Source organism: Oncorhynchus mykiss, chromosome 7 (genome assembly GCF_057628025.1).
Source record: "Oncorhynchus mykiss isolate SJ-2025 chromosome 7, ASM5762802v1, whole genome shotgun sequence".
Lineage (NCBI taxonomy): Eukaryota > Metazoa > Chordata > Actinopteri > Salmoniformes > Salmonidae > Oncorhynchus > Oncorhynchus mykiss.
Genome location: NC_143028.1, coordinates 1285506 through 1303504, shown reverse-complemented (window position 1 = coordinate 1303504; position 17999 = coordinate 1285506). Strand labels below are relative to the sequence as shown.

The 17999-nt window shown below is 45.8% G+C and overlaps 1 protein-coding gene across 2 annotated transcripts in view; it reads left to right on the top strand.

Annotated features, from left to right (window-relative positions):
- The first annotated feature begins 3821 nt into the window (after positions 1 to 3821).
- LOC110527256 (semaphorin-5B) overlaps positions 3822 to 17999 on the top strand; it is a 97594-nt gene continuing 83416 nt past the window's right edge. For both annotated transcript variants that reach the window (XM_090239668.1, XM_090239669.1), the window contains exon 1: positions 3822 to 3961. The gene's annotated coding sequence lies outside the window, so the exon portion shown is untranslated. The remainder of the gene's footprint in view (positions 3962 to 17999) is intronic.

Here is a 17999-nt window from a genome sequence, read left to right as displayed (position 1 = left end):
CCTCAAAGTCAACTTGTTTTGACATTGTATTGTTGTTTTTAGCTGTATAGATGATGTATTTTGGATGTTTTGAATGTATTTTCAACTATTTCAGACAATGCCGTTTAGTCACTGCCACAATATTAGTACAATAACATTAAACAAGTTAACTGGAGTTGACTGATGAGCTCTGACAGCCCTATTATGGACAGAGAGAATATTCATCTTTCCACTTCCTCCGTCTATTCTGAACAGTACACTGTAGCACAAGGCCCTCGGGCTCGGCCTGATTGACATATCCAATGGTGAAAAGCATCAAGGTAGCCCACTCTATAGTCTTTAATTCAGATCTACGACTATAATAATTGATCATTGAATCTATTTTGACACAATAACTGTAAAGAACCTTAATGTAATTAGACCCATACAGCAGATACATTAGGCTAGTGCAGCAGGAAACTTCTTCTTAGTTTTAAAGGCAAAAGGAAACTAATCTGGCAACACGCCATTTCTGGTCCTCATTCATTCTCAAAGTGGTGGCAAACCTGGCAACCCGCCTGTTTTTTCCTCTCCTGGTTACAGAGGAGCGGAGGGCCCAGAGCCATGGCTGTCACTGTGTTTTTATGCCCCCCTCCTAACAGTACAACCGGGGTCCTGTTCGGTCCAGCAGAATACACAATCACAACTGCTGAGTGTCAAGTCAGCAGAGAGAGGGATTTACAAACTGCCATACGCTTCATATTGATGGGAAGCCATGTCTGAGTCACACTAGAATAGGGAAGAGAATGGGGGGGGGTATCCATTTTGTGTAACGGAGACATTGGAGAATGAGTGGTGAGTAACCTTGTCTGAGACTAAAGACTTATGGTAGCTGTAATGCCTAGGCTTCAGCTCAGAGGGCTAACAGAGTCTTGTGTTCAAACCCCATCAAGTCACATATGATTATTTCCTATACAAGACCATGAAACCTGTGGAAGGGGTCATCAAATACGAACTCTACTATGGTCAAGCACCAAAACCAGGAACTTCAATACCTGACTAACTACTCTAATTTAATTCAGTGAAGGCATTCCTCTGGATCAGAGCGGTAGCCGTGAGTGAAATTCCACTCCGAACTTTGTAGAGCTTCGTATTGGCCTCTTACTCAAGGATTCAGCTCTTTTGTGTTGATCTGCCCTTCTAGAAAGTACCGAGTCGTTGAGCGAGTGAAGCACCTTTCCTTCCTGTCACAATAAGCCGCCCTGATCTAGAGAAATCAACAGACAGATGGAAAAACAAAACACAAGTCAAACGATGCAGATTATTTCACGAGGAATAGTTAATGTGTGACAGGAAGCGTTTGACTGATGCCTCAAAACCTTGCAGACTTGGCGGCTACAGAGTTAGCACGGAGAGTTAGTTTTCATCTTATATCAGCATGCTGTCGGTGTTACATTGCTACTTTGTGATGCATCGCTGCCAAAAATAATGGCCTTACATTTGTCCTGCATGGTAAGGGAGTTTTGCAGTCGCTGATACGGTCAAAACAAATATTGTGTCATGAAAGGTGTACCCAAACGTGCTTCAGCCCAGCTTGAACAGAAATATAAAGGATGAAAAGTATTCATACAGGATGCTCGACAGGCTTTGCCCCCTCGATCCACATGGTCTGGATTTGCCATCTCCAACCATCTTGCGGTTCAAATACACAACAGCTCTGATTATCTTCTTTCCTCGGCCGAGGAGCTGGGTTCTCCCTACGACACACTCCTCTCCTCCAGCCTTGACTCTGTTGCACTTCTGATAACACGGACTGTGTCCTTCTCCTTCTCTGCTCCCTAGTTTACCTCTGAGCTGCATTCTGTGAAGTCCACTGGCCGACAACTGGAGAGGCTCTATAAAAAATCTGGTCACACAGTCCACTCAGAGACCTGGAGGACTAAACGGTGCTCTCTCCCAGGCCAAATCAATCTACTACTCCAACCTCATCAATAACGGCCAAGGCAATCCCAGAACCCCTTTCTCCACCATCAACAGACTACTCAGGCCTTTGGATTCCTCCCCCTCGCTGGCTCTTTACAGCCTTGTAATACATGTCTGGGCTTTTTTTCAGTCAAAAATGGAATACAGCAGTTTCAGATGTCCCCCAGCCTGCACCCAGCCCCAGTTGTGGCAATCACGACCCACACAGCCTTCTGAAAGGCTCTTTAAATCCCACATATTACTATTTTATTGTTATTGTTTAGGATATGAAAGTGGAAAAGTTTTCGGGCATTTTGGGGACACATTTAGATCCACATTCGGGTTCTCTTCCCGTTAATGGTTGGGGACTTGGAGGAGACCGCTCTGGGTGTTGTAGGGCAGTGTTCTAGGGCAGTGTTGTAGGGCTGTGTTAGGGCAGTGTTGTAGGGCAGTGTTGTAGGGCAGTGTTGTAGGGCTGTGTTAGGGCAGTTTTGTAGGGCAGTGTTGTAGGGCAGTGTTGTAGGGCAGTGTTGTAGGGCAGTTTTGTAGGGCAGTGTTGTAGGGCAGTGTTGTAGGGCAGTGTTGTAGGGCAGTGTTGTAGGGCAGTGTTGTAGGGCTGTGTTAGGGCAGTTTTGTAGGGCAGTGTTGTAGGGCAGTGTTGTAGGGCAGTGTTGTAGGGCAGTGTTGTAGGGCAGTGTTGTAGGGCAGTATTGTAGGGCAGTGTTGTAGGGCAGTGTTGTAGGGCAGTGTTGTAGGGCAGTGTTGTAGGGCAGTATTGTAGGGCAGTGTTGTAGGGCAGTGTTGTAGGGCAGTGTTGTAGGGCAGTGTTGTAGGGCAGTGTTGTAGGGCAGTGTTGTAGGGTAGTGTTGTAGGGCAGTGTTGTAGGGCAGTGTTGTAGGGCAGTGTTGTAGGGCAGTGTTGTAGGGCAGTGTTGTAGGGTAGTGTTGTAGGGCAGTGTTGTAGGGCAGTGTTGTAGGGCTGTGTTGTAGGGCAGTGTTGTAGGGCAGTGTTGTAGGGCAGTGTTGTAGGGCAGTGTTGTAGGGCAGTGTTGTAGGGCGGTGTTGTAGGGCAGTGTTGTAGGGCAGTGTTGTAGGGCAGTGTTGTAGGGCATGTTGTAGGGCAGTGTTGTAGGGCAGTGTTGTAGGGCAGTGTTGTAGGGCAGTATTGTAGGGCAGTGTTGTAGGGCAGTGTTGTAGGGCAGTGTTGTAGGGCAGTGTTGTAGGGCAGTGTTGTAGGGCAGTGTTGTAGGGCAGTGTTGTAGGGCAGTCACTGACCTAAAGAAAAGGAAGAAGAGAAAGTCAACAGAACTGGTTTCCTCTTTAAAACGCTTTAAAAGCATCTTTCCTGCCAGTATTATCATTAAAAGTGTATGTTTTGGTATAACAGCAACGTGTGTGACTGAATAATATCAACACTTTTAATTAAACTTTTTGCTGACACTTGCAAAAATATTTTGTAACATTTCCCATTAATAAAGCATTTGTAATAATACTAATACAAAAACGTAGTTATAACTGTTAGTAGAATGTCCTATTACTACCAGAGCAAATGTATATTAGGAGACAAAGTATAAAAGCAACCATTCGGTCAAGTAGCCTTATCAATATCAATTAGAACCGTATCACGCCCTTACATCGAGAGTGACCATTCTATCCAAAGGGGGGTGCGCATCTCTCACTCTGACTAGAATGAAAACACAATTATATGACTGAAGAAATGAGTTTGAAGAAAAAGGCTCTGGGTTGTTAAAAGTTAGCCTACCTACAATTAAATTGTGACAAACATGTCCTTAATTTGAGATTTAAAACACCCTCAACCGATTCGTAGGTTCAAAACTCCCCTTTTAACAGCTGTAGTGGGATCTCCGCACAACATCACAGCGCCTGCAAAGCCAGCCAGGCAGATAGCCACTTGGTAGGAGAGAGACACGTACCGGACAGTGGATACTCTATGGGCTACTGTGCATAGGCCAACGCGCTCTGCTTCAGCCTTCGTATGAAACTAACTTTCTCCAGCAACGTAAATGCACCGATAAAGAAAGGTAAGGTTTGTAAAAAAATAAATACAAATAAAATGGTCGTGAGAGAGCAATTGAATGAACTTATTTTTCTGGAAAGTTTGACTGCCAGGCAATTTGATCATATTTGAGTAACCATATTTACATTTCGTAGAAGATGCTTATGTCAAATAATTATTGACTGAACAAGCAACTTCATATAAATGGTGTTATCAGAATGCGGTAGAATCTTTGTTATTTGACTCTAGGACGTCTCGTGTTGCGTCAATGTACTGTCCCTTCGATAGATTTTTCAGATCAATTCTGTTATTGGATTTTCGGTTGAGGTCAGTATGTGCATCCCGACTCGATTTTAGGCTACCTATGCGCGCAAGATGTTGGCCCGATAGACAAAAGGCAAGAGGTTGGAATCATACCACTAGAGTAAGACTGTCTGATCACTCTGCGGACTGCTTTAGGGCATTAGATACAGTATCATGCACATCTTTACGACGCAGCCCTTGACATAATTGTCATGTTATTGTCTGTTCCAGGCCATATAACATTGATGTTGCCCCAAACTTTGCAACTTTGCTCATCATTTTGGTTAATTATTGCCACTCGTCGATAGAGTGCAGAGTTGAGCAGCAGTTGTCCTTGGGTTTACAGTAGTCTCTGGGTTTACAGTAGTCTCTGGGCTTACAGTAGTCTCTGGGTTTAGAGACTACAGTAGTCTCTGGGCTTACAGTAGTCTCTGGGCTTACAGTAGTCTCTGGGTTTAGAGACTACAGTAGTCTCTGGGTTTACAGTAGTCTATGGGTTTACAGTAGTCTCTGGGTTTACAGTAGTCTCTGGGTTTACAGTAGTCTCTGGGTTTAGATACTACAGTAGTCTCTGGGTTTACAGTAGTCTCTGGGTTTACAGTAGTCTCTGGGTTTACAGTAGTCTCTGGGCTTAGAGACTACAGTAGTCTCTGGGTTTACAGTAGTCTCTGGGCTTACAGTAGTCTCTGGGTTTACAGTAGTCTCTGGGTTTACAGTAGTCTCTGGGCTTACAGTAGTCTCTGGGCTTACAGTAGTCTCTGGGTTTACAGTAGTCTCTGGGTTTACAGTAGTCTCTGGGCTTACAGTATTTGTGTTGATACTGTAATGTCTAAAATGTTTCCTGCACCAGTAGACAGCGAGATAGTTTATCACGATGTTTGAAAATACCACCGTGATGTATTTCTTCCTCACCTAATGGCTTTAATATCACACTTGGTGGCTGGTTCATGATGTTTCATGACTACAGCTATAATGTGTCCAAAGTTATCTCATTCTCTGTAAATTCTCATCTGTAATGTAATCTGTGATGATGTACCATGTATATCCCTCAATGAGTGATACTGTATTCTTTGGGGCAAAGACCTGGTTTGTGGCACTCTGTGTTTTAATTCAATTCAGAGCCTACATTGGCATCCATCCATCCATCCATCCGTCTCTCTCTCCATCTCTCTCTCTCTCTCTCTCTCTCTCTCTCCATCTCTCTCTCTCTCCATCTCTCTCTCTCTATCTCTCTCTCTCTCTCTCTCTCTCTCTCTCTCTCTCTCTCTCTCTCTCTCTCTCTCTCTCCCTCTCTCTCCATCTCTCTCTCCATCTCTCTCTCTCTCTCTCTTTCAATTTAATTCAATTAAATTCTATTTGCTTTATTGACATGACGTAACAATGTACATACTGCCAAAGCTTACTTTGGAGATTTACAATATTAACATAATTAATAAAAATAATCAATATTGTCAACGGAACAACAGTAACAACAATAACCAAGGGTCAAAATAACCAGACATTGACCAATACCAATAATCATAGAGGACATGTGCAGGTTGATTGGTCTGTCAGACACTGTCCCTCATATTATGGCAGGCAGCAATGTAGTGCGCTGCCAACACAGCTCTCTGCTCCTCTGTTTAATCTGTTCTAAACAGACCTATTGAGGATTCAATGATTCAATAGCTTCCTTCAATTCATCTCCCTCAGCGCAAGTCCAGTTCACGTTAACAGATCTGTTCACAAAAGCTGTAATGACTGCCTCACCCTGTCCTACCTGGCTACAGAAGTGGAACATGAGCTTCAGTGATAAGGGCTAGAAAAGGTCAGGGGGTAGACAAGAACTTGTGTCCATTGTGAGTTGGCGTACCTTCACAGACAAGAGCAGTACAGCAGTCAACTACAAGACCTGAGGAGAGAGGAGGAGAGAAACATTGATTATATTCCATTCTAAACAACTCTGGTAGCATGTCTGTGTACAACATGATCGGAGCTGAGAGAGGAACGTGGAGAGAGGAGAGGAGAGAGATGCTTGTTACTGCATGTTAAAACTATTGTCTGGTGGAGTATGCTACAACAGAGATTTAATGGCTTGGACCTGCGGGGCTCAGCTCTGGTCTGTCTGTCTGTCTGTCTGTCTGTCTGTCTGTCTGTCTGTCTGTCTGTCTGTCTGTCTGTCTGTCTGTCTGTCTGTCTGTCTGTCTGTCTGTCTGTCTGTCTGTCTGTCTGTCTGTCTGTCGGCCTGTCTGTCTGTCTGTCTGGCTGCCTGCATGTCTGTCTGTCTGTCTGTCTGTCTGTCTGTCTGTCTGTCTGTCTGTCTGTCTGTCTGTCTGTCTGTCTGTCTGTCTGTCTGTCTGTCTGTCTGTCTGTCGGCCTGTCTGTCTGGCTGCCTGCATGTCTGTCTGTCTGTCTGTCTGTCTGTCTGTCTGTCGGCCTGTCTGTCGGCCTGTCTGTCTGTCTGTCTGTCTGTCTGCATGTCTCTGTCTGTCTGTCTGTCTGTCTGTCTGTCTGTCTGCCTGCATGTCTCTGTCTGTCTGTCTGTCTGTCTGTCTGTCTGTCTGTCTGTCTGTCTGTCTGTTGTCCTGTCGGTCTGTCGGCCTGTTTGTCTGTCTGTCTGTCAGCCGGTCTGCCTGTGTATTCTTAGGTCTCAGGAGTAGTGTTTCTCTGCTCAATCGCTTCAGCTCTTGTCCCAACAACACAGAAACAAAAATACTACTCCCCAGGCTGTTCAGAAGAGTACCTCTGATGTATTTGAGTACGGCTTGGTGCCATGACTTATCCATGTGTTTAGTTACATCTGCGTGTTTCTCATCGGAGAACACAAAGAATGCTCCCCCGTACCCTGTCAACACACGCTCGCTCACTTGCTTGTATACACACACACACACACACACACACACACACACACACACACACACACACACACACACCTCAGTGATCTGCTGTAACAGACTAACTGTGACTCCATTGCATTTGGGATTGTGATTCTTGCTCTGTAGGTCTCTGGTGTTTGATGGGAAACGGTCAAATCTAGAGGACAGTTTCCCCTTCCACTACATTAATAATACAGTAAGACTGTTGAATGATTCATTGATAAAATCCCCACTAAACTCAACCTCTGTGACCTCTTTCACTTCCCCATTTAATTCCTAGTAATTTCTCATCTCCTGTTTATGTTTAACAGGTTGGATTAAATGTGTATTTGATGTGTATGGACATATATACAGTAGGGTGTTAATTTGAGCCAGTTTACCACAGCAGGAACAAGACATGTGAAATGTGGATTATTATTAAGGGACTGTTTTATGGATGGAAACATTATTAGTAAGGGAAAATCAAGTCGAAAATTTCAAAGTGGAAATGACAAACTTCAGAAGCCTTTTTTAAACCTCATATACAATAAAAGTTGAACATGTTCTGCATTGCAGGAAAGTTCTCCTGCAAACAGGGTGATCAAATGAAGATCCTACATCTGTATGGCAACCACCTGGCCCAGACCAACAACGCTGCTCTCTCTCTCAGCATCAGGTCTACAGAATACAGCCTTTACTATGCGGCTGGTGGAAGCAGCCATTAAATAATTTTAGTGCCAGACAGACCGCCACAGGCTGACTCTCAAATGGCACCCTATTCCCTTTGTAGTGCACTACTTTAGACCAGGGTCTCTGGTCAAAAGTAGTGCACTGTATAGGGAGTAGGTTAGCCAGAGACCACAGCTCCCCTCTCTCTCTCCACTGCTGTTTTACTGGGATGGCGGGAGGGGGGAGGGCGGGGGAGGGGGGAGAGTCACCTGGCCAGGGGGGCTATGGTGGTCACCCTGCACAGACCATGTCATTCACTAAGGGGGCTTAGATGTGTGTGTGTGCGTGTGTGTGTGCGTGTGTGCGTGTGTGCGTGTGTGTGTGTGTGTGTGTGTGTGTGTCTGTGTGTGTGTCTGTGTGTGTGTGTGTGTGTCTGTGTTTGTGTGCATGTGTGCAGCTATATTACCAGAGTAACAAGATAAACGTTGACACTCCCAAGAGGTGGGTCAAAGGCAGCACAGCCACGCTTGTTGAAGTCAGGTTATCCCAATGTTTGAAGTAAAAGTCAAAGACAATATTTCGGTGTGCGAGGCCCCTGGCTCACAGTGGAGTGCTATGCTGTCAGACAAGGGCCCCATTGATGCCTCTGGAGAGGAAAGTGAGGGGAGGTTTCCCAGGGGAGGTCCCTGGACTGTTGTATCTGAAGGGGTCTAGGAAGCTCTGCTGGCCAAACCAACCGTACTGTGATGGCTCAGATATTTTTGTACATTCCAGTACAGTTCCATCAACTATGGTAAATGGGTAAGTCTAGCACAGACTTACCCATCGCTGTCAACCCTGACCTAGCCTTGACTCCAGTACCCTGACCTAGCCTTGACTCCTGTACCCTGACCTAGCCTTGACTCCTGTACCCTGACCTAGCCTTGACTCCTGTACCCTGACCTAGCCTTGACTCCTGTACCCTGACCTAGCCTTGACTCCAGTACCCTGACCTAGCCTTGACTCCTGTACCCTGACCTAGCCTTGACTCCTGTACCCTGACCTAGCCTTGACTCCTGTACCCTGACCTAGCCTTGACTCCTGTACCCTGACCTAGCCTTGACTCCTGTACCCTGACCTAGCCTTGACTCCTGTACCCTGACCTAGCCTTGACTCCTGTACCCTGACCTAGCCTTGACTCCTGTACCCTGACCTAGCCTTGACTCCTGTACCCTGACCTAGCCTTGACTCCTGTACCCTGACCTGACCTTGACTCCTGTGATACTGTATGCATCCTGACCATCTACTCTCATCCTCTGTCTCTGGTGAGAGTGAGAGTGAGAGTGAGAGTGAGAGTGAGAGTGTGAGTGTGAGTGTGAGTGAGAGTGAGAGTGAGAGTGAGAGTGTGAGTGTGAGTGTGAGAGTGAGAGTGTGAGTGTGAGTGTGAGTGTGAGTGTGAGTGTGAGTGTGAGTGTGAGTGTGAGTGTGAGTGTGAGAGTGAGAGAGATTCATAGAGCTCATTGCCCTTTATGGTTGTGAGGTCTGGGGTCCGCTCACCAACCAAGACTTCACAAAATGGGACAAACACCAAATTGAGACTCTGCACGCAGAATTCTGAAAAAATATCCTCCGTGTACAACGTAGAACACCAAATAATGCATGCAGAGCAGAATTGGGCCGATACCCACTAATTATCAAAATCCAGAAAAGAGCCGTTAAATTCTACAACCACCTAAAAGGAAGCGATTCCCAAACCTTCCATAACAAAGCCATCACCTACAGAGAGATGAACCTGGAGAAGAGTCCCCGAAGCAAGCTGGTCCTGGGGCTTTGTTCACAAACACAAACACACCCCACAGAGCCCCAGGACAACAGCACAATTAGACCCAACCAAATCATGAGAAAACAAAAAGATAATTACTTGACACATTGGAAAGAATTAACAAAAAAACAGAGCAAACTAGAATGCTAATTGGCTTTAAACAGAGAGTACACAGTGGCAGAATACCTGACCACTGTGACTGACCCAAACTTAAGGAAAGCTTTGACTATGTACAGACTCAGTGAGCATAGCCTTGCTATTGAGAAAGGCCGCCGTAGGCAGACATGGCTCTCAAGAGAAGACAGGCTATGTGCTCACTGCCCACAAAATGAGGTGGAAACTGAGCTGCACTTCCTAACCTCCTGCCCAATGTATGGAATAATCTGTAGTTTCCAAGTAATGGTAACTAAGCCTTATAAGGGATTATGAAGGGTCATGCATGCTTATAACAACTAATGAAGCGTTATACCTGCATGTTGGCTTTAAGTGAAGTCTTAGGATTATATCTGTCAAAAAGTCTTACTGAAATTTATTTTTCCTTTATTTAACTAGGCAAGTCAGTTAAGAACAAATTCTTATTTTCAATGACGGCCTAGGAACAGTGGGTTAACTGCCTGTTCAGGGGCAGAACGACAGATTTGTACCTTATCAGCTCGGGGGTTTGAACTTGCAACCTTCCGGTTACTAGTCCAACGCTCTAACCACTAGGCTACCCTGCCGCCCCCAAATAAAAAACATTATCTGACTACTCTATTTTCTCCCCCATTTCCACTTCGATTTGTCTGCAAAAGTTGCTCTCCTAAGTGTCTGGCCGTGCTACAAACTCTATCTCTCAACCTGAGGTGATGACAACAGCACTGTGAAATCACTTTACACTGTGACTCTGGGGTTGGGCTGAAAGTTTAGCAAAAGCAAAAGGCCCCCTCAGTCTCTTGGGGTTGGGGTAGTCTACCGAGCCAAGCTAAAAAAGATGAACGAGCCGCCTCCCGCGTCTTTCAAGGTTAGGGGTTCAATCGCTGGAGACTATTTGTCTCTGCTCTGCTGGACAGACGGGCCAAGTGGAGGGTTTTTTCAGCTGACGTGATTTATGGTCACTGTGAATTGCTATAATATGTGTTTGAGCAGAGGGTTGTTCTCCTACCTTGTGTTTTCCTGTTAGATTGGCGTTTAATTCCTTGGTTGGGAGACTCTTGTAGTACAATGACACATCATAGGGGTTTGTGTCTCAATGTAGACGTGTTGTTGTCACTGTCCTGCCCGTTGAGACTTCCTGTTAGCCACTTCTAAGCAGGGCTCTGGATGTGCTCTGTCACAGGTGAAAGATTCAACCTTTTACAACTGACACTTTGGCATAATGATAAATTGTCATTTCAAAAAGGTAAACTAATATTTCTCAAAGCTAATCAGATGTGGTATTGTCTTTGTGACGCACTCGCCCCTTCATTTACACATTAATGAGACGTATTCCTGCTCCCTGGAGCGATGGCGTTGATTTCCGGCCCAAATTAAATGTCCACCTTTAGGTAATGGCTTTACAAATTAATTAATCAGGGAAATCAATTTGGAAGTGAAAAGAAAATCTGGGAGATTGCACACAATGTGGAAATAAAACATAAACAATCATGTCTTCAACCAGAATATTTTTGGTGATCTTCTCCTTTCCTCTCCTGTCTCTCTCTCGCTCTCCCTCCCTGTCTGGCTTTCTCTCTCTCTCTGTGTTTAGTTGAAACAGCTGATGGATAGTAGGTAGTTCATCTTGTGAACAGATCATCAGTTTTTTTCACCTTCCCTCTGATGTTTGACAGAAGAGAAAATCTTTATCTCCATAACTCTTGTCACTCTCTCCATGTTCAGTCTCTCTCTATCTTTTTCTCCTGCCCTGCCTTCCCAGTGGGGGTTCTCTCTGTCTCTCTCTGTCTCTCTCTGTTTCTCTCTGTTTCTCTCTGTCTCTCTCTGTCTCTCTCTGTTTCTCTCTCTGTTTCTCTCTCTGTCTCTCTCTGTCTCTCTCTGTCTCTCTCTGTCTCTCTCTGTCTCTCTCTGTGTCTCTCTCTGTCTCTCTCTGTTTCTCTCTCTGTCTCTCTCTGTTTCTCTCTGTCTCTCTCTGTCTCTCTCTGTCTCACTCTGTCTCACTCTGTCTCTATCTCTGTCTCTCTCTCTCTATCTCTGTCTGTCTCTATCTCTCTGTCTCTATCTCTCTGTCTCTATCTCTCTGTCTCTATCTCTGTCTCTCTCTGTCTCTCTCTGTCTCTCTCTGTCTCTCTCTGTCTCTCTCTGTCTCTCTCTGGCTCTATCTCTGTCTCTCTCTCTCTCTCTCTCTCTGTCTCTCTCTGTCTCTCTCTGTCTCTCTCTGTCTCTCTCTGTCTCTCTCTGTCTCTCTCTATCTCTGTCTCTATCTCTGTCTCTATCTCTGTCTCTATCTCTGTCTCTCTCTGTCTATCTCTGTCTCTCTCTGTCTATCTCTGTCTCTCTCTGTCTCTCTCTGTCTCTATCTCTCCTTCCAGTTGTATTGGTCTGTATTGACAGACTGTTTCTCCTGCCCTGCCTTCCCAGTGGGGGTTCTCTCTGTCTCTCTCTGTCTCTGAAGGTTAAGCTGTTGAGAGACACACACACCAGGCCTCCAGACCAAGCTCCCAAACCACCAGAGGACAAGACACACACGTACACAAAAACAAGCACACACACACGCAAGCGGACACATGCACACACACGCTCGTACACACATACCTTAATGCGAACACAAACACACACGTAAATTGTGTTTAAACTTCAACTTTATATAAAAGTTTCAACAGAACATTCTGCGTTGTTTTCATTGTTGTCTCCGTCGTATTCTCCTCTCTTGCTAGTTTGAAGTTTCCTGACCTTCAACCCCATGGTGTTTCACTCAGAGGGAATCCATACATCATAAGAATGGCTGCAGATGCTATGCCCATCAGACATGTGACAAAATGGGGCGGCAGGTAGCCTAGTGGTTAGAGGGTAGGGGTGGCAGGTAGCCTAGTGGTTAGAGGGTAGGGGCAGCAGGTAGCCTAGTGGTTAGAGGGTAGGGGCAGCAGGTAGCCTAGTGGTTAGAGGGTAGGGGCGGCAGGTAGCCTAGTGGTTAGAGGGTAGGGGCGGCAGGTAGCCTTGTGGTTAGAGGGTAGGGGCAGCAGGTAGCCTAGTGGTTAGAGGGTAGGGGTGGCAGGTAGCCTAGTGGTTAGAGGGTAGGGGCAGCAGGTAGCCTAGTGGTTAGAGGGTAGGGGTGGCAGGTAGCCTAGTGGTTAGAGGGTAGGGGCGGCAGGTAGCCTAGTGGTTAGAGGGTAGGGGTGGCAGGTAGCCTAGTGGTTAGAGGGTAGGGGCGGCAGGTAGCCTAGTGGTTAGAGGGTAGGGGCAGCAGGTAGCCTAGTGGTTAGAGGGTAGGGGTGGCAGGTAGCCTAGTGGTTAGAGGGTAGGGGCGGCAGGTAGCCTAGTGGTTAGAGGGTAGGGGCGGCAGGTAGCCTTGTGGTTAGAGGGTAGGGGCGGTAGGTAGCCTAGTGGTTAGAGGGTAGGGGCGGTAGGTAGCCTAGTGGTTAGAGGGTAGCGGCGGTAGGTAGCCTAGTGGTTAGAGGGTAGGGGCTGCAGGTAGCCTAGTGGTTAGAGCATTGGACTAGTAACGAAAGGTTGCAAGACCGAATCCCCGAACTGACAAGGTCAAAAAAAATCTGTCGTTCTGCCCCTGAACAAGGCAGTTAACACACTGTTCCTAGGCCGTCATTGAATTTAAGAATTTGTTCTTAACTGACTTGCCTGGTTAAATAATGGTTAAAAAAAATATTTAAAAAACAGTCCTGTAAAAGTTTTAAAAAGTGGACAACCACTTCCAACAACAGACACAAATGTCCCAGTGGTTAGAAAACATGAGACTTTTTTTAGATGCACACAGATTGACCCTCTTTATTCATGTAGTCTAATGGTTCTCTATATGTTTCCCTTGTAGATTTAACTAGACATACTGAATTAGAGTGATATAAATCATTTACAACCTCAACGCTATTACTGTAAATATTAGCCTATGTTCCCTTATTCCCTGACTACACTGTCGTGTGCGCGAGCGAAATAAATGTAGGAATCCATGTTATTCAATTATTGCACCCACACTGCTCACGCGCGTCAACGAGCGTCTGCGTTGCCAAGGGCTAAAATAGAAGTCATTGCTATTTCTGACGCAGATCGCACTGCTAGTCCTGCCTCTCCCATCTCCTCATTGGTTTATAGAAGCAGGTACCCACGTGCCATCTCCTCATTGGTTATACCCACATGGGTGATTGAAAGACGAACTGTTTCCGGTTGTCGTGGTAATACTATGAAAGTTTAGATGCCAATCACCATATAAGTTAAACGATGAAAAAGCCTGGAAGGAGGAGAGTTGACTAGAAACGATTCGGTTGACCGTTTTTATGTATGGATTAATTGTCGGAGTAGAGGACCTTGTGCATTTCAGGTAAAATAACAACCTAATGTTTATATTCCAGGACAAATTAGCTAGCAACAGCAAGCTAGCTAAATAGGACAAATTATAGAAGGTCAAAACCAGATTCTGAGTCCAGGAAGTAAAGAGTGGCAGACAGGCTAGATGTCAGGGCAGGCAGAGGGGTCAGACAGGCTAGATGTCAGGGCAGGCAGAGGGGTCAGACAGGCTAGATGTCAGGGCAGGCAGAAGGGTCAGACAGGCTAGATGTGCAAGCTAAATTGCCATAAGTGTTTAATGCTTTTCGACCTGTTGTCACGCCCTGACCTTAGAGCAATGTCTCTATTTTGGTTTGGTCAGGGTGTGATTTGGGTGGGCATTCTATGTTCCTTTTTCTATGTTTTTGTATTTCTTTGTTTTGGCCAGGTATGGTTCTCAATCAGGTACAGCTGTCTATCGTTGTCTCTGATTGGGAACCATATTTAGGTAGCTTTTCCCACAGGGTTTTTGTGGACAGTTAATTTCTGGTTAGTGTTTTGCACCTTTCAGGACTGTTTGGGTTATTCCCTTTGTTATTTTGTTATCGTGTTCAGTTTTAATAAAGACAGCATGAACACTTTCCACGCTGCGCTTTGGTCCGATGATTCCTCTTCTTCAGACGACGAATACCGTCACACCTGTCCCCAAGTTAATGTAATTGGTTCAGAGTTTGTTTTGATATTTTAACCTGCGTGTCGTGATCAGGTTTGGTGTAGGGGACAAAATACATTTATGCACAATGGCGCACACGCTCCGCCGGTTTGGGTTACGTGTCAGGTTTTTCAATGTAAACCTAACCAAGAGACACGCATGAATACACACACACACACACACACACACACACACACACACACACACACACACACACACACACACACACACACACACACACACACACACACACACACATGCCTGTATGCACCCCATTGTTTGTTTGGGTATTATTTTTCCTCTGTTGTCCTTCTTGTCTCTCCTGGAGGACCGTTTGTTAACTGACCCCAATCAGGTCCTCCTGGGGGACAGAGGTTAAAGGAGGTTTAAACACTGTTAAATCCTCACACACACGCTCACACACAAACACACAGACAAAAACACACAGACAAACACACACACAGAGACACACACACACACACACACACACACACACATGCCTGTATGCACCCCATTGTTTGTTTGGGTATTATTTTTCCTCTGTTGTCCTTCTTGTCTCTCCTGGAGGACCGTTTGTTAACTGACCCCAATCAGGTCCTCCTGGGGGACAGAGGTTAAAGGAGGTTTAAACACTGTTAAATCCTCACACACACGCTCACACACAAACACACAGACAAACACACACACAGACACACACACACACACACACACACACACACACACACACACACACACACACACATGCCTGTATGCACCCCATTGTTTGTTTGGGTATTATTTTTCCTCTGTTGTCCTTCTTGTCTCTCCTGGAGGACCGTTTGTTAACTGACCCCAATCAGGTCCTCCTGGGGGACAGAGGTTAAAGGAGGTTTAAACACTGTACATCCTCACACACACGCTCACACACAAACACACAGACAAAAACACACAGACAAACACACACACAGAGACACACACACACACACACACACACACACACACACACACACACACACATGCCTGTATGCACCCCATTGTTTGTTTGGGTATTATTTTTCCTCTGTTGTCCTTCTTGTCTCTCCTGGAGGACCGTTTGTTAACTGACCCCAATCAGGTCCTCCTGGGGACAGAGGTTAAAGGAGGTTTAAACACTGTACATCCTCACACACACGCTCACACACAAACACACAGACAAACACACACAGACAGACACACACAGACAGACAGACAGACAGACAGACAGACAGACAGACAGACAGACAGACAGACAGACAGACAGACAGACAGACAGACAGACAGACAGACACACACACACACACACACACACTTGGTCACACATGAGTGCACCAGCAAATCTTTAGCCATCAGACTGGACCCTACTGTGAAGCCTGCAGTCCCCTACCAGAGGAGACTGGAGGGGAGCTAGGTGGGGGGCTGGGAGGTTCCCCTAACAGATGAGACTGGAGGGGAGCTAGGTGGGGGACTGGGAGGTTCCCTTAACAGAAGAGACTGGAGGGGAGCTAGGTGGGGGGCTGGGAGGTTCCCTTAACAGAGGAGACTGGAGGGGGGCTAGGTGGGGGGCTGAGAGGTTCCCTTAACAGAGGAGACTGGAGGGGGGCTAGGTGGGGGGCTAGGTGGGGGACTGGGAGGTTCCCTTAACAGAGGAGACTGGAGGGGAGCTAGGTGGGGGACTGGGAGGTTCCCTTAACAGAGGAGACTGGAGGGGGGCTAGGTGGGGGGCTGAGAGGTTCCCTTAACAGAGGAGACTGGAGGGGGGCTAGGTGGGGGGCTAGGTGGGGGACTGGGAGGTTCCCTTAACAGAGGAGACTGGAGGGGGGCTGAGAGGTTCCCTTAACAGAGGAGACTGGAGGGGAGCTAGGTGGGGACTGGGAGGTTCCCTTAACAGAGGAGACTGGAGGGGGGCTAGGTGGGGGGCTGAGAGGCTAGGAAAAACAATACTGATCAACCAGATGTCCCTGGCCTGTAGCTCAGACATATAGGGAACTGTTGTAATCTGATGTAATCCTCTTCTCACCAGACATATAGGGAACTGTTGTAATCCTCTTCTCACCAGACATATAGGGAACTGTTGTAACCTGATGTAATCCTCTTCTCACCAGACATATAGGGAACTGTTGTAATCTGATGTAATCCTCTTCTCACCAGACATATAGGGAACTGTTGTAATCTGATGTAATCCTCTTCTCACCAGACATATAGGGAACTGTTGTAATCTGATGTAATCCTCTTCTCACCAGACATATAGGGAACTGTTGTAATCTGATGTAACCCTCTTCTCACCAGACATATAGGGAACTGTTGTAATCCTCTTCTCACCAGACATATAGGGAACTGTTGTAATCTGATGTAATCCTCTTCTCACCAGACATATAGGGAACTGTTGTAATCCTCTTCTCACCAGACATATAGGGAACTGTTGTAACCTGATGTAATCCTCTTCTCACCAGACATATAGGGAACTGTTGTAATCTGATGTAATCCTCTTCTCACCAGACATATAGGGAACTGTTGTAATCTGATGTAATCCTCTTCTCACCAGACATATAGGGAACTGTTGTAATCTGATGTAATCCTCTTCTCACCAGACATATAGGGAACTGTTGTAATCTGATGTAATCCTCTTCTCACCAGACATATACTGTTGTAATCTGATGTAATCCTCTTCTCACCAGACATATACTGTTGTAATCTGATGTAACCCTCTTCTCACCAGACACTCATGCAAGACTACTTGTATATTGTGTTGTTACAGCGAGATAAACTGCCCTATATCAGATTTTTGGATGTATTTTTTATTTAAACTTTATTTAACTAGGCATATGAGATTGTTACCTGATTGACTTGGTTGAAAACGCTGATCTGATGTGGCTGGATATTTGTTATCCTGGACATTGGCTGATGTTTTCTTATCTGGTTATTTGCCCAGTACATTATACAGATAATGTCTGAACAGTATTAATTGGGGATCTGGATCAGTTGCTATTCTCTATCACCATCCTGCTGTGTAGATAATGAGTGGCTTAGTCATGTACACACACACACACACACACACACACTCGCTTGCTACTTTGGTATATTATCCCCCTCCGCAGAATGCCCTGCAGCGCATGCTAATTGGGCTTACTGTAATTAACACTAGACCAAAGCTCCTGGTACTCCTGCTCATTTAATTAGTTTTTTACAATGTGTTCATTTAGAAATGAGAAAACACAGGCCTCAATCTTCAAACTCAACCTTAACCATTTTCCCATCTTCCTTGAACTCTGAACAGTTTCTGAGAAAATCCAGAGAGAGTATGGAGCAGTCAAACACACACACACACACACACACACACACACAC